Raw genomic sequence first — 20,077 nt, forward strand, 5'->3', positions numbered from 1 at the left:
CCTTGGCCTCCCCTGTGTGTGCTACCATAGGAGCCCCTGAGCACAAATGGAGTCTTCCTGCATGTCTGTGTGTGTGCATGTGTGTGAGTGTATGAGTGTGTGTGACTGTGCGTATGTGAGTGTGAGTGTGAGTGAGTGGGCCAGGGTACCCGTCTCTTGCACACCTATTGGTGTGTGCCCTGAGCTTGCTCTGGGCACACGGAACCTGGTTCTGGCTCCATTGGAGATGCTGTGACCCCCGAGGTGTGTGAGGCCAGCAGTGGGCAGGTGAGGAAGGGCCTTTGTGAAAAGGGTGGTGTGGGGGCCAAGGAGGAGCAGGGGGGGTATCTGGGTTCTTTCCAAAGAGGGCAGATCCTGGAGGCAGGCGAGATAGGGGAGGGATAGGTCCGGAGCCTGCCTGACCTTGGCCAGGATGCCAGCCTGGAGCTGGTGGGGAGGATGGAAAAGGGAGGACAGTGGGGGCAGAGAGGGGCAGGCAGGTGGGGAGTGGCTTTGCTGGGTTTAAGAGCTGTTTAGGGGGCCAGGGCTGAGGGGGAGCTGGGGGTCCCCACTGTCGGGTTGCCAGCACAGAGCTGGGGGTCCCCACTGTCGGGTTGCCAGCACAGAGCTGGGGAGGAGCATGAGGGGGACTTGTGAGGAGCCACTGGAGTCCGGCCTGGGGGGTTGGAGCCTGGCGCTCCCCCACACTGGGTCCCCAGCCAGACTGTGTGCCCACCCCACACCTCCCTGGACGCCCACCTGGCCCAGATTGTGCTGCAAGAGCCCCGAGGGTGGCTGCCCCAAAATCAGGACCAAGGATTCACTGCCAGCTGGCCAGGCCAGACGCCCCCAGAGCTGGGGGTTCAGGATGCCCGTGCCAGGGAGGGGGTGGCATCCAGGACGGGACGCTGCCCCCACCCTGATGGCTGCGCTTTCCTGCTGTTCTCTGCATCTCCATTTAAATCTCTCCTCAGTGCCAGCCAGGCTGCTAGCAACCCCAGCTCACTTCCGGAGCCATAAAAGGAGAGAGGCTGAGAATAGCGCGGCTGTGACGCGGCCAGGAGCTCCTCACGCATGCAGGCTCTGCACCACCCGCCCGCCCGCCCGCTCTCTGAGGTGCTGGCCTGAAGGGACCCCTGCCCAGCCCCAGCCCTACCAGGAGTGGACGACCTGGGCCCCCGGCTGGGAGGTCAGGAGCCAGGGGTCACGCGGCCCTGCCTTGGCTCCTGTATGACACCGCAGGCTGCTGTGCTCGCAGGATTTGGCATCACCATCCCCTGCTTCCAGGCACTGGGCCCCACGAGGGCACAGCACTGCAGGAGGGGCAGGCAGCAGAGGGCGGTGGGAGACACCCCTCTCTGAAGAGGTCCTGGCCCTGCTTAGTGGCCCTTCAGGCTCCCACAAATTCCCAGGGACGCTTCCTGAGGCAGAGGGAGTCGGCTCTGCTCTGGACATGGCTTGGGGCTCACAGATGGGGACAGTCGTTGCCCACTGAGCGCCAGCAGGTGCTGGGAGTTGGGTCAGCTTCTCTCCAAGGTCTTGCCTGCCCTGGGAGATGAGGGAGATGCTGAGACCCAGAGGGCAGAGCCTCCACCTCGCCAGGTCGCAGCACCACATCCCCAGACACCATGGGTGCCCGCATCTGCCCTGGGCACCCCCAGCTTGCTCGTGAGGCCCAGCAGTGGGGAGTGTGATGGGACACAGGAGGGCTGGCGGCTTGGGTGGTCACGCTGGTCCCTGAGCTCAGAGGGGTGGTGCTGGGTTTAGCACTGTAGGATTTTGATTCATTTTTGGACAAAGGGCCTCTGTTTTCATTTTGTGCTGGACCCCAGCCATTATGCCACTGGTCCCTCCTACCACGGTCTCCTTCCTGGTCCTAGGGTGGGGGTGGGGAGCCCACTGTGCTGTGTGTTTCTGGAAAAGCAGGTGGCAGCAGAGGTCCTGTGGTGAGAAAAGGAGGGCCCTGCTGTGCGCCGGGCATCTTACTGAGTCTCAGAACAGCCGGGAGGGCGATCCGTGTCACCCCACTTTACAGATGAGGAAACTGAGGCACAGAGATGGCAAGGGGTGTGCCGGGGAACCCAGGCCATAGTGAATGACCGAGCTGCAATTTGTACTCAGGCTCTCCTGGCCCTGAGGCCGCCAGTCCTCAGCCTGCTGCCATCTGCTGCTCCCAAGAGCCAGGCCGGTGTCCTCAGGAAACCCTCTGAGCTGACCGTGGGGCAGGCAGTTGGGGAGGCTCAACTGGTGAGAAGCCTGGGCAGTCTGCGTGGGCAGGACCAGGGCCATGTGAGCCCATGTCCCTCCATTGCATCTTGGTCCTAAGGTGCATCCGGTGGCAGACCTGGGGCCTGGGAGGGCATGGCAGGCTGAGAGGGCTGCAGAGCCCTGGGCAGGCCGGGGGAGCCCGGGGTGGAGAGGCGGCTGGCAGAAGCACATCCATCTCTCTGACACTGCCTTGGTACTGCATGCTGGCGCTGAGCCTCTGATCAGCCTGGGTGGTGGCTGAGTCAGGGAAGGTCAGGGTGGGGTCAGCACCCGCCCTGGCCACTGGGCTTCTCTCACTGTCCCTGGAAAGGGGACCAGGAGGGACCTTCTCCTCTCCCTTTTTCCCTCTCCCAGGCCAGTGAGCTCTGAGGCCCCGAAGGGTCAGGAATTGCTGAGATCACAGAGGCGGGGGTGCACCAAGCCTGCCCTCTGCTCCCCACTCCAGGGGCTATGAAACTCGAATGTCGCAGAGTCCTCTAAAAATGCATTTGTTCCTTCCTGGGCCAAGTCAGACCGGGGATCAGATTCCCAGTGGAGGGGCAGCACCTGAGGGTGGGGCCCGCCCAAGAGAAGAGCAGAGTGCCTCAGGGGCAGCAGAGGAAGGTGGGCTGCGAGTTCAGGCTGGGTCAGGGCACCGAGCCGGGCAGGGGCTGCTCTGCTCACAGCTGGCAAGCCTGGACCCACGTGCAGGTGTCTGCAGGAAGGGCTCTGAGACCCCCAGGCCATCCTCAGGCTCCCCGGCCTCTGGCAGCTTGGGCTATTTTCCTGGGCCCGGTCCTGCCAGCCCTCCCTCCATCCTGGGTCCGGGGCTGAGCGGACGCCTTTGAGGCCTGCACGCCACCTGCTGGCCGCACCCCGCCTCGCGCGGTCTCCAGCCTTCCGTCTCCCTCTTTCGGTGGTCCCTGTCTCTCCATCTCTCTACCTCTCCCCGCCATCTCTTCCTGCCCCTGCCTCATCTTTGTCCTGCCTCTCTGTCCCGCTCTGTCCCCCTTTGTCGGTCTCTAACCCTTTCTGTCCCTCTCTGGTTCCAGCCCTCGGCTCTCCCTAAGGACAGTGGCGGTGCTCCTCACCCCAGAAAGAGGAGGAGTGGAGAGGGGAGGCCAGGCCCTTTCAGGGCGTCCAGACGGAGGCTGGGTCCACAGACTGTGGATCCCAAGAGGAGAGGGGGACCAGGTGAGGGCCAATATGGGGGCAGTTGTCTCACCGCTACAGACACCCTGTCCCCAGAGCTGGCGGTCAGGGAGAAGGCACAGGGCGGGAGGGGTGCATACCCCTCCAGCTTCACCCTTGGATCCGCACCCCACCCCCAAGCATGCCCCACTGAGCTCCAGAAATGTGGGCCTCTCCACACCCCTCAGCAGCCTCTGCAGGCCCCAGACCCACTCCTGGAGACTGAAACCCACCTGAATGTGCCCCTTTCCTTTCCAAAACCTCCAGGACTAAAGCCTCAGCCCTCCTCCTGCCCTCCCTGCCTGAGGGAACTGAGAACAAGCACCTGAGCGGCTTGGCTTCAACCCAGGCCTCCCCTGCCCTGACAGCCCTGCCCCTCATCCCACGGAGCTCCTCCTTCCTAGAGCCCTGTCTCTCCCCAGGGACCCTCAGGGTGGAGGTCAGGCTCCCCCAGACACTGAGCTCGGCCCTGGGAAGTCAGGTTTTCCATATGCGGGACAGAGATCCAGAAACTGACAGAGAGAAGGAGGTGAGATGGGCAACCGGGGGCAGTCAAGCGGCTTCTCAGTGCCCAGGCATTGTCCCCCAAAACACAGGATGGGGACACGGAGACCCCAGGGCCCCCAGTCCAGCCTCAGGAGCCCTAGGAGCCCACCCTTGCCAGAGGCGGAAGGCTAAGGCGTGCGCTAGCCACTGGTGAGTGCACTGTTGCCCAATTTTCATAAGCAGGAGCTGCTCCAGGAGCCATGAATCTCCCAGGAGCCCTGCTACTGGCCATGGGAGGGGTGGGCCAGACTCTAGATGCCATTCTCACCCAGAGGCGTGCTCACCAAGGTCTACTGCTCTCCCACAAGGAGCTCAGGCTCTGACCTGAATGCTGAATGTTCCCGCTTATGAGTTGCCATAATTATTGTCACAACCACTTCCTCCAACCCCACTGTCAGTCATCACCTCCATCACCACCATAAAACCACCAACTCTCCCACCACCACAACTATCACCACTACCACCACCATCACCCCCTCAACTGCCATCAACAGCATGGCCTCCTTGCACTATCACCACCATCGTGATCACCACCACCACCATTATCATCTCAATTGCCATCAGCACCATCACCACCCATCTACCATCATCACCGTGGCCTCCCATCACCACCACCCCACCACAGCCCCTTCCACCACAGCCATCATGACCACACTCTCCACACTACACTAAACCACGAGCAGCACCCTACCTTCATTCTTCACCAACATTGCCACCCAGGAACTCTGTTACATCCCCACCACGCCCACCATCTTACTGGTAAACTTCCTATCATCATCTCCACCTCTACCAATCTCATTTTCTCCACCACTACCCCAGGCAGTCCTACCACCACCAGCAAAACCACCACTTCAACTATTCATCAATGCAACTGTCATAGCCAGCACCACCAAAGATTTCCATCACCACTGTGTCCACCACCATCAACCCATAACCGTGATCTCCCACTGTCACCATCCCATAGCCATGACCTCCCACTGTCACCATCCCATAGCCATGACCTCCCACTGTCAGCACCTCCATAACATGACCTCCCACTGTCACCACCCCCATAACCATGACCTCCCACTGTCACCACACCATAAACATGACCTCCCACTGTCACCACCCCCATAACCATGACCTCCCACTGTCACCACCCCATAACCATGACATCCCACTGTCACCACCCCCATAACCATGACCTCCCACTGTCACCACCCTATAACCATGACCGCCCACTGTCACTACCTTCATAACTGTGACTTTCCACTATCAGCGCTTCATAACCATGACCGCCCACTGTCACCACCTTCATAACTGTGACCTTCCACTATCAGCGCTTCATAAACATGACCTCCCACTGTCACTACCTTCATAACTGTGACCTTCCACTATCAGCGCTTCATAACCATGACCCCCCACTGTCACCACTACTCATTGTTATTCCCATCATCAACATCTCAGTCACCATCACCACACCACAGTGCTTGCCACTTCCCCCTCACTACCATCACCTTCATTATATGAGCACCCCAACTCCAGGTTGCTTTCTGGCTGACAATGGTTTTACTGATGAGGGTAAGGCTTTGAGGGGAAGGTATTGGGCTCAGGTTCTGGTCGTAGTCATTACTGGCTATGTGGCTGTGGGCAAGTTTCTCAATCCACTTTCCTAAGGCACAGAAAGGACAGGATATCCCAATTCAGACCTTGTTTCCTGTAACAGGGAATCCCTGAAAATCACATATTGGTGCCTAGCTTTCCAGAGGCAGTGGATTAGGCTGTGAGTCCCTGTAGCCCCATCTCCTCACCCAGCCATGTGGAGGGTCTCCCAGGAGTGCATGACTCATGGGATGGCTTAGCTGAGCCAGCGATCAGAATGATGATGTTCTGTCACCAAGCCTCTGGAAGATTCCACTTCATTTCAAAGATCAGATGAAACCCCAGCTGACGAGCAGCTCCTGCACCCAGAGCTGGGTGTGGAAGACCCCGCCATATTGAAGGCTTTTCAAGCTTGGCCTTCGAGGAGACTTGCTTCTAGCTTGTTTCTTCAAACAAGCTGTCACTAAAGAGAGGTTTTCTTTCTGGGGCTACCAGTGCTGAGGGGTCTGATGAATTTCGAAGCGTTTGCTGAAATACCCATTTTGTGTTCTGACATCTGACTCTCAATCCTCTCAGTGTGAAGTTGCTGAGCAACAATCAAGAACCTGCCTGTGCTGCAGTAATCATCGCAGTGGTGACAGTGCCCACCTGGCAGGCGGACAGCAAGGATTAGGTCGGGCAGAGCCTGGCACACAAAGTGCTTGCTCCACGTCACTGTTCGGCTCTTATTACAATGATTATCAATGGGTATGGGTTTGCACTGGCCCTGCGCTGGGTCTCCTATTGAGAAAACTCCACAGCCCTCAAGCCTCTCCCAGCTCAAGACAGGCATATGGCACAGGCAGACTGGCAGGAGGTTATGGGGGCGATGAGGAACACTTCAAGGGTGCTGCAGACCATGCCTGTTCCTGAGGCTCCTCCCGTGTCCACCAAGGGCCAGCTCCAAATTCCTGCATGGAGGATGCCCTCTGACTCAGACACATTTCCTGCCCTGGGCTCCCACAGACCTGGGGCACCCCTGAATGCTCATTGTGCCACCAGCCCGGGGGCACCTTGAGAGCATAGACCATACCCTGCTCATGCCTGAATGACCAGCACCTGGCCCAGCCCCCACCGCGGATACTCAGTGAGCGTGCTGGGGGGCAGGTGCAGATGTCATACCCACCTACCTCACCAGGGGCGAGAACAGCAGCTGCCCCACTCCCAGGCTGCTTTGCTGAGCCTCTCGCCAAGTTAGGGGGACCCAGAACTACCCAGCCTGAATCTGAGACTTAGCCCTGGCTAAGTCCAGAATGGTGAGGGAACCCAAGAGTCCAGGAGCAGTGGTGGGCAGCAGCAGCTCAGCCTCTGAAACCCACGCTTGTCAAGCTTCCCAAGGACAACGATTTTTTGCCCTTCTTGTTTCTAATTAAAAAGAATTAGTCAGCAGAGTGGCATGCTTATGGACAGTGCCGAGTGACATTACTGCATGGCTTTATTCACCAATGGGAGGGGCAGATGCCGTCCTGCTGGAGACTGGCACAGAATCTCGTTCTCTGCGACTAACTGCCTGGAAGCCCAAGCCACCTACCAGCTGAACCAATGACTCATTATACTTTTTTCTGACTCCTTCTCTCTCTCTCTCTCCTTCTCTCCCACCCTCCTTTCTTCAGGTTTGGCTGGACCCGCCAAGAAAAGGCATCATGCAGAAGCACTGTACAGGTATCGGGCCCCCTCCCCCTTACAGGTGAGCCTGCCAAGGCAGGGAGGGGCCCCCAGAGAAGAGGGGGCAGAAGTGGGCACAGAATCCAGGAGTGTGACTTCTCAATTAGGGAAGAGCCTGCCACACAAGGTGGGCTTGCCCCAGACAGAGAGGTCCCTGGGAAAGGGAGGACTCAGGAGCAGGGACTCAGCTTTGAGCTCAACCTGGTCACTTCCCCTCTCTGGCCTCAGATTTCTTCAATGGACACTGGGAACATTAAGCCATGTCACCTGCCCAGGCTACAATCTGAGGACAAGTGGAACAGCCAGGAATGGGGTTGTCATCTCCACTCCATCCTGGCTCTGGAGAAAACAACACTCTCTCTCCCACAAATGCCTACAAGAGGCCAAAGAGATGAAAACTGCCTTGGCAATGGGTCATACCAGCCCTCAGCCCTGGTCTCTCTTTCTGGGCTGATAGGGAGGGGCCTGAGTCCATTCCACAGCCTCCATGGAAGGCTTTCAGAACCTAAAGGGAATGTCCCCAGCCAGCCCACAACAGGGATAGGGGCTTGAAGAAGGCATGGTCTAAATCTGTGGACAGTCAGCTAAGCCAGTTTTAGGAAAAGCTGTCAGTCCACTTGTGGCTTCAGAGCCTGACAGTCAATCGTCACTACCATCATTACCACCCATGACACCCACCTGGCCAACACCCTCATTGCCTCCACCAAAACCAAATGTCACCACTACCACCAATTCCAACACTGACACAAATGCCCTCATTACCACCCCCAACTTATCACCTTTGACATCACCATGCTGGTTATTACTGTCATTACTCTCACCATCATCACTATCCCAGATAATGATATCATCATTGTCTTCACCATCATAACTATTACCATCGTATGAGCATCAGCATCACCATTATCATAATCATTACTATCATTATTATTGATAGTGATATCACTATCACCACCATCACCATCATCGTCATCACCATGACCATCATTATCTTCACCATCATCACTATCGCCATCATCATCACCATCACCACCATCATCATCATCATTATCATCACCATCACCATCATCATCACCATCACCACCATCATCATCATCATTATCATCACCATCACCATCATTATCTTCATCATCACTATCACCATCATCATCACCACCATCACCACCATCATCATTACTATCGTCGTCAACACCATCATCATCAACACTATGATGGAAAATAATATAATCATTGTCTTCACCACCACAACCATCATCATCATCATCATCACCACCATCATCATTAACACTATGACAGATAATATCATCTTCTTCACCATCATAACCATCACCATTACTATCATCACCATCACCATCAACACCACCACCACTATCATCATCATTGCCATCATCACCATCATCATCACTATCACTGTCATCATCACCATCATTACTATCACTATAATTGATAGTGATATCAACACCATTATTAGTAGCAGCAGCAGCATCACCATCACAACCATCATCACCATCATCCTCATGAGTTCAACAACACTATCATGATTATCACCATTTTTACCACTGTCATTCTCATGACCTTCATTACAACACCACTGTCACCATCATTGCTACCATTAATATCACCTCCACCTCAACACGATCATCATCATTATGATCGTCAGCGCTAGCATGGTCATCTTTCCCATCATCATCTTCATTAACATAATCCTCATTGCCATCACTTGTATCTTTATCATCACCCAATTACAATGAAACTACAACCCCCAACACTTTCAACACCAATACACTCCATGCCCAACTTCCCATTGTGGCCATACTCATCATCTGTGTAACTGTTAATGCCATGATCAGTGTAATCATTCTCCCATCTACCCATCTTATCTACCCCTAACCTTCCACTCTCCCATCTAGAAATTCATCCCCCACCCAGCTCTGGCCCACCCACCTATCCACCCTCCTAAGGCCCAAGAATGGATAAGCCCAAACTGCAGTCCTCCTAGAATCTGAGATGAGCAGATCTTTAGGGTACAGCCCTCCAGGGACTCTAGAAGTGTGCACCAGAGACTCTGGAGCCCAGAAGGAGAGCTCACTGGTGCTGCTGGGGTCTCAGGAAAAAACCTGAGTGACTCCTGAGGAGTGGATGGGGAGGTGATGGGCCAGTGGGCAGCTGTGCAAGCCTGGAAGACTCTGTTCCTTTATTCTCTGTCCAGGCAAGGGTCAAGAGGCTCCAAAAGGAATACATCCCTGGGATAAGAGCTGGGATGACTCTAAGGTGTGAGGTCCCAGGGAGTCGAGCTCCTCTGCCAGTCCCTCAGCTAGTGAGTCGGATTCCTTGCTCACTCCTAGTTTGCTTAGCAAGGAGCCCTCATATTGATTTATCTTTTTTTGCTCAACAGTGCTTTATTGGAGACTTCCTTTGGTGACAGGGGGCACTGGGGAAGTCCATAGGTGATTCATCACACCCTGATGTTGAGGAGTTCCTGGTTTGTTTGCAGGTGGCCTTTGCCAGAGATAGGAAGTGCTGAGAGCTGCAGGGGTCCAGGGATGGCTCAGCCTCAGGGAGGGGCAAACACCCTGAGAACTGGAACACCAGGGTAGGGGGAGCTGGGCAGGGACCTGCCAGTCACTTCACAGAGAAGAAGACTGGGGTCTAGGTGGGTGCCCCAAAGGAGCCCCATCAACCGTAGCCCCCTTCCAGTGCCTCTAGCACCCAGGACTCCCACCCTCTGCTGGCGTCGGTGCTCCCAGCCTGGTGAGAGCAGGGACCCAGGTCCCTTGATTCCAGCTGCGATCAAAGTTGGGAGGCAAGTCCCCTTCTCCACCTGTCCCCACGCTCGCTCTCTCAGCCTCCTCCCAAGGAAAGCCCACCTCTTGCTCTGGCAGAACAAGGGTGGAGGGCCTGGGTCTTCAACCACGTTGACCATGTTTATTCTGCTCAGGACCTGGCTCGATGACTTGATGCTACTCACCCCCCACCCCCACCCCACTTCCATTCCTGCGAGGGGAGTGCTGGGTCCAGCCAGCCCTGAGCAGAACAAACTTGGCCATGTGCAGAAACATGACAGACCCACGAGGAATCATCTCTCAGCACCATTTCAGAGGAAGACCCCAGAGAGAGACCACTCTCATCACCCAGGATCCTGCAGAGCGATGGTCAACCCTGCCAAGAACAGCCACTGTCTCAGGTCAGACTCCCTGGAAGGAGAGCATACAATGAGGCCTTTTGTTCAAGAGCTTTACTAAGGAAGTCTCTCAGGAGAAGCAGGACTGGAAGGGGGAAGAGCTGGGCAAGGCTTTGTTCTTAGCCAGAAGCCAGCTTCAATTGGTCTCACTGGGGGCTCTGGGGCATGAAACTACTGAGCGAATGCCCCTGGAGGTGGAGGGCGGCCTACCCAATCCCATGCCAGTCGGTGCAACAAATTTCCCAGAACCAAGGAGTGCCAGACAGCAGGAACTGTTTGTACCCTCACTTGGCCTCTGTGATCAGGAACTCAGAAGGGGCTCAGCTCAGGGTGGCTCTGAGCTACAGTGGAGGTGCCAGCTGGGCTGGGTCATCTGAGGGTTCCACTGAGGAGGCGTCTGCTTCTAAGCTTATTCACACAGCGTCTGGCAGAGGCCTCAGTTCCTCACTGGTTGTCGACTGGGACAAACACACACACACACACACACACACACACACACACCAGCTCCCCAGGGTGGCCCAGGGGCACTCTCAGACCCAAGTCGTTCCTGACCCTCCCTGGCCCTTGCGGGGGCATCAGTGAGCAGCAAAACAGCCGAGGGGTCAGCGCCTCTCCTTCAGCACCTTGGACAGGGCTCGCTCAGGGCCGCGGGGGCGCTGGAGCTGTCAGGGGCGCAGGCGACAGCCCTGCCCTGTGTGGGCAAGGGGCAGGTGGCAGAGGCCCACCCCGCCAGGCGTTTCTGGACAGTCTGAGGGCCAGACCCCTCTCCCCTGGTGGCCCCAGGACAAATGCCCCTGAGAACCACGAGTGAAAGGGGAGTGCAGGGAGGGCAGGGAGACACAGCCACCTCGCTCTGGGGTAAGGGTCGCATCCACCCCTTGCTCACTCAGGCTCCTCACGGAAAATGGGGAAGATGGGGCCTCCCCTCAGAGGCTTGTCGGGGGGCACCGCAGGGATGCCGTACAGTGGGGGCCACCACTCTCTGGTGGTCTGCCCCCCCCCACCCCTTGCCAGGTTCATCTGGTGAAGCCCAGGGGTCCTCTTCTCCGAGTGTGATGAAGGAGGCCCCACCCACACTCACAGCCAGTGAGGCAGTGGCCACTTTCTGGGGCCATGGCCCTGTGGTCCTGGTGAGGCAGAATTGTGATGCCAGAGGAGGTAGCACCATGGTGCCGGAGTCGGGGGACAGCATCGTAGAGGCACTGGAAGGAGGAGGCTGCTGCTGTGGTTGCAGGGAGAGGGGCCACCCCATCCAGCACCACGGCCCCGCCCCCTCCAACACCAGGACCCTGCCCCAACCAGGACCACGGCCCAGCTCCGGTAACCCCTGGGAGAGGGAAGATCTGTGCCTCTTCTCTGCAAGGTCCCAGTCCCTGGACTCAGCCAGTGTCCCCACAGAGCCCCTTGATGCAGGGGCTGTCTGAATGGGTACAGGGCAAGGCAGAAGTTTGCTTCCCCTGAGGGCCACTGCCAGCAGGGCATTCTGGGGCCATCCCACCCTGGGACCTCCCAACACCCTGCCAGTCCCTCTTGCCATGTCTCAGGACAGCCTCCTGACCCCTGCAGTAGAGAGGCCACTGGTGCTAGCTGGTGACTGAGAGAGACCAAAGTCCAGGAACCCATGGCCTCTGAGGGTGGAGCCTGGAGTGAAGGGGTCTTTGTTCTGGTGCCCAGGGGACCTCCCCACTGCCGGGAAGGTGTAGCCCTGGGTGTTCTCCCAGGAGCCACCTGGACAGGCTGGGGATCCAAACTCCAGGGACTTCAGCTGTGACACCTCTCCTCCCACTACAATGAGTCAGCTCCCCCGTCCACCCCCAGGACTGCTGCCTGTCACCCAGAGGACCTGCACCCTCAGTCAGTGTGGAGCTGTGGTGGGGGCGAGAGGAGAGCAGTGTGGCCAGGGACAGCACTGAGTCACCGTGGGGGAGGAGGCAGGAAGACAGCTCTTGGCTTCTCTGGGTTAGGAGCAAAGCACACACCTGTGGACACCCATCCCGTGGTCTCTCACCCTCCATACGGTCCACAGGGGACGGGGCCAGGGCTCAGTGCATGCCTGGGGTTGGAGTAGAGTTGGGGCCGGGACAGGGTCTGGTCCTCCTGTCCAAGCTGCCAGAAAGAAGGATCCGTTACTAGGCTTGAGCTCTGGTCTTTGAGCCTCTGTTGGCCCATACGTGTCCACATTCCACACTTGCTGCAGGCCCTCAGGTGTGCCCTCCCAGCATCCGTCCCTGCAGCCATGGCCTCCATTCATCCTGCCCATCATGTAGGAAACACACTGCCTGCCCTGTGCCTGGCACTCTGGCCCCCCAGAGGAATTAGCCTGGCGCGAGCCCAGGAAGGAACAACTTTCCTGTCGACACCGAGGGGTCCGTGCTTGGGCACTGAGGTCTCCCTGGGGGCGGCGGGGAGCCAGAGGGAGATGGGAAGATTTGAAGGTGGAGTGTTCTGGGAGATGACAGGGACCTGGGGTGGCCATGAGGGGACAGCAGAAGGTATGGGAGGGGGGCCATCGGAGGTATGGAAGGAGAGGCAAGCTTTTCTGAGCTGTCCCTGGGAACAAGGAGAGAAACGCGAGGAGGAAGAAAGCGGGCTGCACAGGCCCTCCTCCCTGTCCCCCGTGAGGCCTCAGTGAGCCCCTGCCCAGCGCCGGGCCCGTCCACCCAGCCCGTCCTGTGGTGCAACCTCCAATGCCTGCCCTTCCCTGCGTATCCTGGGCTCTCCCCAAGAACCCACCTCCCCAGGAGTTGGACCCAGGCCCCTGCCCCAGTGAGACTGGGGCCTTTGGGGGCCCCAAGGACATGCGGCTCCCCCAGCCCTGCTGGCCCCCTGCTGCCCCAGGCCCCACCCCAGCCCCTGCCACAGAGGCCCCAGGCCCCAGCCCAGTCCCTGTCACGGGGGACCCAGGCCGCACCCCAGCCCCTGCCAGGGGCTTCCTCGCTTCCTCCACTCCCCTCCTTTCCTCCGAAATTTGCATCTCACCTTCCTGCAGGGCCACTGCACCCAGCCTTCCAGAGGCCCTCTGGGATCCTCTGGCCCTGGCCCCGCTGCATCCCACAGGTCACACAGTGCCTGTGGCTCACACACACCTTCACTGCCCAGATCCACGCCTGCCCGGCCTCTGGCTGCCCTGCTTCTGGGCTGATCCCGGAGGAACCTGCTTTCTGGGTCGGGGCACCTGCAATCCCTGAAGAGTCCAGCAGAGGGCACTGTTTGTTCCCCGAGAGAAAACACAGCAAGCCCGGGTCTGTGTGGAAGCGGGTCTGTGCCACCCACCCATCGGCAGGGTCCACACCGGCAGCACAGCCCCTGCCTCCAGCTGAGAGGCTGTCCTGGGAGGGGCTGTGACCAAGGAGGCGACAGCCCCACCTGGCCGTCTGGCCTCTGCCTCCCACCGGCCCACTGGCTGCCCGGGGCTGGTCCACAGCTAGAAGGTCAACCCCTGCCCACGGGCACATCCCCTACCCGGCTCCCGCCCAGCCCTGGGCAGTCTAGGCCACAGCTGCTCCCCCAGGGTGAATCCCTGGCTCTGCATCTGACACAGGGGCTCGAGGTGCTGAGCAGTGTGCCCAGGGCAGTGGGGCCAGAAGGGGACAGCCAGGCTGCCAGAGAGGGAGTGTGTGCAGAGGCTGGCATCCCTGGACCCAGTTCCTGGCATCCCCTGGCAGTCCCAGGAGACACTGACGTGATGGGCATTTGCACCCACTGATGCTATCAGAGGCTTGTGGCAGCCCCAGGCTGGCTCCTCCCAGGCTGTGGAGCTCCAGTCTGCTCTTCGGCCGGGAAAAGCAGTCCAGGCTGAGGCCACTCCACAAGGGCGTCCGGAGTTGGAGGCCTGTGGCAGTCCCTGAGCTCCAACCTACTGTGCCAGGTGTGGACTTCGGGGGCATGAAATTTCTCAGTCAGGGTAGGCACCAGCCAGATTCAAGGGCCAGGGCACTGCCCAGCAACCCGTCCACCAAAGGGCCAGAGAACGGGACACACTGGCACAGCATCACCCAGAGTGAAGCCAGGGGTCCCTGGAGTGTCCCGAGTCCCCTGCGAAAGGGGCTGTGGTGGGGACACCCCACAGCCCACCACCTGGCCTTGCCCTCTCCACATCTGCTGTGGTGCAAATGTGCCCCCTCCAAAAGCCAGGTGTTACCACCATGACAGGATTGAGAGGTGATGAGTCCGTGAGGCTGCTCTCCTGCGGGACCAGGGCCCTTACGAGGCTCCACGCAGTGCCCCCGCCCTGCCCTCTGCTTCTGCCATGGGAGGGCACAGCAGGAAGTCCCTCCCCGGACCAGACCCGGTGCCTAGACCTTGGACTTCCTGCCTCCAGAGCTTTGAGAAATAAATCTCTGCTCTTTAGAAATTACCCAGCCCCAGGAATTTGTCATTAGGGCACAAACAGACCAAGACACCCTCCCAACATCCCTGGCACCCCGCAGGCCAGAGGAGAGTGGACAGGGAGGCAGCTGTGCCCTAGGCTCCGGTGGGTGCAGGAATCATGTGTCGGGAGGCCAGGACCGACCACAAGCGTCAGCCTTGGTCTCCCCACCTAGGCAGTGAGGGACAGGACAGGACTCTGCTCCTCCACCTCAGGCAGGAGAGTCTGACTCTTTTTTTTTTTTTTTTTTTTTTTTTTGAGATGGAGTCTCACTCTGTTGCCCAGGCTGGGGTGCAGTGGTGTGATCTCGGCTCACTGCAACCTCTGCCTCCCAGATTCAAGCAATTCAGCCTCAGCCTCCTGAGTAGCTGGGATTACAGGCATCTGCCACCATGTCCAGCTAATTTTTGTATTTTTAGTAGAGACAGGGTTTCACCATGTCGGCCAGGCTGGTCTCGAACTCCTGACCTCAAGTGATCTGCCTGCCTTGGTCTCCCAAAGTGCTGGGATTACAGGTGTGAGCCACCGTGCCCCACCGGGAGTCTGACTCTGTCCCCAGCAGAGACCCAGCATCCTAGAGGTGGGTGCTGTGTGACCTTGGGCAAGGCCCTGCTCCTCTCTGTTCCTGGGTTATAACTACATGTCCCCCCTGCAGGGTGGTGGAGAGCACTGACTGGCAGGAGGTGCTGGGGCTGCCAGTGCTCCAGAGGATGGGGGGACCAATTAGGCAGGGACAGCGTGGAGGGGAAGGAGGCTGTGGGAGAACTGGGGACCCATGGCCCAGCACCCAGCCCACAGCAGAGCCTCAAACCCTTCTCATCATCTTCCTGGCTCTGGGCCCCAGCTCCCTCTGTCTGAGGCCTGTGGGGCGCGCGCACGCGCGCACACACACACACACACACACACCCCAAATCCCCTGCTCACCAGGGCCCCAGCTGAGCACAACTCCTCCAGCTGGCTGCGCAGCAGAGAAGCCCCGGCTCAGCTTGGAGAGGCTGGGCTTGTTCCCTCCCTCCCCTCCCACGGCAACTCTTCTGCAGGTGCCGGCAGCTAGCGAGGCATGATGCAGGCCACTTACTCACCACCCCAGGCTGACTCACCTCCCAGGTACCCAGGCCCTCCTCAGTGGAAGGAGGGCTTTGTGCTTGGGGCTGTACGTCAGCACAGAGCAGCACAGAGCCCCTGACGTGCCAACAACAGTGGGAAGACGTCCTGGGCTGGGCACCTTTGGGGAGCCCTTTCCAGGTGTGGGGGGCAACAGTCGGGGGGAGAGCCTCCCCCTGCCACCCTTCCCCCATGCGTCCTCGTGGGTGGTCTCTGTGAGCTGGAGGGAGACAGTGAGGAGCCTAGAGGCTGGTTTTTTTGTTTTGTTTTGTTTGTTTCTTTTTGAGACAGAGTCTCACTCTGACGCCCAGGCTTCAGTGCAGTGGTGCGATCTTGCAGCCTTCACCTGCTGGGCTCAGGTGATCTTCCCACCTCAGCCTCCCCATGGCCCAGCTGGGACCACAGGCGTGAGTGACCACACCTGGCTAATTTTTAATTTTTTTTGTAGAGATGGAGTCTCATTATATTGCCCAGGCTGGTCTTGAACTGCTGGGCTCAAGTGATCGGCCCACCCCAGACTCCCAAAGTGCTGGGACTACAGGCGTGAGCGTTTGTGCCCAGCCTGAGCCCTGGAGGCTCTTGGCGGGTGGAGCAGCCCCTCCAAAGCCTTACTGGAAGGTATTTTACTGTGAGAAAGTGAGCACAGGCGGAAGCAGGGCCTGGGCGAGGCTCCCTCCGCCCCCGAGTGTGATCAACGCTCCCTGTTTTCTGCTCCAGGGGCCTGTCTCCCTGCAGCTTCGAGAGCGAACCCACCCCTCACATCGTTCCCTGGCGAAGGCTGTTATGAATCTCTACAAAGTAAAGCCTTTGGAGGGCGTGGTCCAGCCCCAATCAAACTGGCGCAAAGCCCCTGTTAGGATTCTCGGTTTTTCCCAACGGACTAAGCCGTGCCCTTTTCCAGGGGTTTTGTTTCCGCATGGCCTTAGGTTGATTCCTGCTGTCCTCCCTCATTCTCCCACTTTGAGGGCACAGCCTGGGGACTGTGCGGGCCCAGCCGGCAGAGCCCCAACCAGGGGAAGCCCGCTCTCCCCAGGAGGCCTCCATCACCAGGGTCCGCCCCCACACCCCCGAAACCGGCTGTGTCTGCCCATGCTGCCATGGCCATCCCAGAATCACACGTGGATGGCTCTCATTTCCCACCGGGGCCTGGGAGCCAAGGATGCCTAATTCCTGGAGCGGAGATGGGTTGAGCCCAGAGAGCCCATTTGAACCCACCCCGAGGCCCCACAGCTTTTTCTCCACCTCAGAGACTTTCTGGGGCTCAGTCTTGCTGCGGCCCTCATGGCATTTGGCAGGCAGTGGGTGGACCGTGAGTGAGTTAGGAGGCCGAACCGCCCACCTCTGCAATGGGTTCCCAGGAAAGCCAACACGGGACCCGCTCCTCCAGGCCTCAACGCCCCTCTGGAATGAGTTGAGAAGACCCTCCGTCACATGCTGCCCTGAAGAAGGGTGCAGGAGTGCCGCACAGCCTGGGCCCCAGGGAGCAAAGTCCGAATCCAGACAGCAGGAGAGGAGGGCTCCACACACTAGGTGAGGAACCAGGATCTCAGCTGGCCTGCTCCAAGGGTCATTCACACCTGCAGCCCCACCAATCTGCTCCCCCTCTCAGGGACCCTATCCTCCACCTCCAAAGTGGGGATGCTGGGCAAGGCGGGTATGAAGTCAGGGGGAGACTGACAAGGAGCACATTGTGAACTCTGGTACTGAGATCACCAGGGAGAAGCCTGGACCCACTTCCTGTGGAGTGGGGAGACCTGGCCCAGTAGGTCCAGGAGGGAGCAGTCACAGCAGGCCAGCCAGTAAGGGCCAGAGTGCCAGATGGACAGGCGTATGGGTGCTGAACGGACAGGCAGATGGGTGGATGGACGGACAGGCAGATGGGTGGATGGACGGACAGGCAGATGGGTGGATGGACGGACAGGGGGATAGGTGGATGGACGGACAGGGGGATGGGTGACGGAAAGACAGGCAGATGGGTGGACGGATGGACAGATGGATGGGTGGACAGACGGATGGGGGGGATGAGTGGGCGGACGGACAGGGGAATGGGTGGATGGACAGACAGGCTTCTTCCACTCAGCACTGCTTGGCCTATAGATTTACATCTACAGCTTCAACACTGGCTCAGCCCGGCGCTCACGGTGGAGCAGGACACGGGGGTTGGAGGGCCAGCACCAGTGGAGAAAAGGGAGGACAGGGCAGGCCACTTGGCCCCAAGAGACACAGCAGCTGGAGCAGGTTCGCAAACTAGATCTGGGTGACACAACCATCCTTTCTAAAGGTTTTAACGGAATCACAGTGACATTTTCATCCCATTTATGAACCGGGAAGCCAGGCTCACCATCCCACTGCACCATTTAATGTCAAAAAATAAAATTCAGTCAGTAAGAAACCCCCGTAAGCCTTTTATCATGGCACAAGGTGGAAGGGGCTCGGCACTGCCCCTCGTGGGAGGAGGTACTTAAGGGCTGTGAACCGGGGCTGGGCATCGTGGCAGCCACATAACAGTGGGGGGCCCAACCCAGGGCCCAGCCAAGGCAGGTAGCGAGCAGCTGGGGTGAGTCTGTTGGGATTGCATCCGGGAGAATCTGTGGAGCACCCACCGTGGAAGGGCCTGGGCCAAGTAGAGATCAAGGGCGAGGGTCTCCCAGGCTGGGCCTCATCTAGGGGGAGTCTCTGGGCTTTTGAGATTTGCTCTTATGACTCAACCAGCACAAAGAAAGGAGCTGCCAGGGTTCAAGCTTCCTTTCCACAGAGCGGGAGTCTGAGTCGCCTCAAGGGTCTGGAGGAAAATGGCCCTGGGTCGTTCCTGGAGAAGACTGAGGCAGGTGGTTGCAGGCTCCTGGCCAGCAGGGCTGGCTGGCCAGGGGAGGCTCTGTCCCTCCAGCTTCTGGCACACACATGTGCATGTATGCATTGCCACAGTGCATGTATGCATGTACGCTCCCACACATGGGCAGCACACACACAGGGACTGCAGAAGCAGCCCCTCGTGGAAATGGGCACACACCCACATGCTCAGAAAGCCAGGGGCTCCCTCTCAAGTCACAAGTAAGGGAGTCTCTGCCCACCACCCCGTGAGCACAGGGGGCCACCCAGGCCTTTCCTGGTTTCTCGCTCTGCACCAATGGCAGTGCGAGGCTCAGGCCAGGAGCATCCCCTCTGTCAGGCCTCTCCTGTCCCACTGCTGCCTCCTTCCCCCTTCTGGGCACCCGCCAGCTCCAAGGCACCTGCAAGGCTGGCCCTGGTACTCCATGGAGGGTCCCCAAGCACAGTTGAGGAAAGGCACAGCCTCACTGCGTGCGGTCAGCTTCCAAGGAAGCCTTGAGAGTAAGGGGACACATTTGTCCTGAAATAGCAGCGCAGAGACCCTGACTCAGCCTCCTCTGAGCTGCCCCCATCTCTTAGTTCTGACTCAGGGTATCACCCCAGAAGCAGAACATGAATACGAATGAAAGAGGAGCCCGTAGCACGCTGATGACCCCTGCAGATGTTACAGAGGACGATTCAGTTAATTAAATGCCATGACTGAGTTCCATAAACAGAAAGGCTGTTTATTTACTTAATTGTTGAGCTGCAATAAAGCAGTTTTTTTCAACTTCTGTCCTTTGCAAGCTGTGGATGCAGCCCTGCTCTTACATAAGCAACCCTCATTGGTGACCCTCTGTGAGGGGCAGTGACCCCATCACAAACAGAAAGCTTGTGTGTAGGCTGAAGGGGTCATGGGGCACGGGAGGGGCGCTGGAGGTTGAGGCTTTAGGGCCAGTGAGGCGCAGACTCTGGTTTCAGGAACAAACCGTGATGAGGCCACTGGCGAGGGTGGTGGGCAGAAGGCCTGAGACCACTTGTCAGAGGGAGACCCTGGCCCCAGGGTCCCGCAGAGCGGAGGCTGGGCTGAGCCCTGGGGAGGCCAGAGCATTCAGCACCCATGAGCGGCCTCAGAGACCCCCGGTATGCCCCCCGTCACAGAAGAATCCTCCAAGGCCTCCCAGTCGGGGCTCCTCCCTCTTAGAAGCTGCCCTGAACTCTGTCCTGCTCCCCTAATCTTGAACCCTAGGGTGGGGGGTTTGAATAATATCTGTCATTCAGTTCAACAGCAAAGTATGGTGAGAGCTGGCGGCTTCATTTTTGGAAGCAGGGAGACAGAGAGAGAGAGAGAGAGGTTTATGAGAGTC

General features: G+C 58.4%; 1 long non-coding RNA gene across 1 annotated transcript; it reads right to left on the reverse strand.

Moving 5' to 3' along the window:
* Window positions 1–10,468: 10,468 nt before the first annotated feature.
* On the reverse strand, window positions 10,469–12,543 carry LOC115830659. The gene is made up of 2 exons (XR_004026199.1): window positions 12,438–12,543; window positions 10,469–11,631 (listed from the first exon to the last, which is right to left on the reverse strand). It is a non-coding gene; the product is annotated as an uncharacterized LOC115830659 (long non-coding RNA).
* Window positions 12,544–20,077: the final 7,534 nt, after the last annotated feature.

Source organism: Nomascus leucogenys, chromosome 16 (genome assembly GCF_006542625.1).
Source record: "Nomascus leucogenys isolate Asia chromosome 16, Asia_NLE_v1, whole genome shotgun sequence".
NCBI classification, from domain to species: Eukaryota; Metazoa; Chordata; class Mammalia; order Primates; family Hylobatidae; genus Nomascus; species Nomascus leucogenys.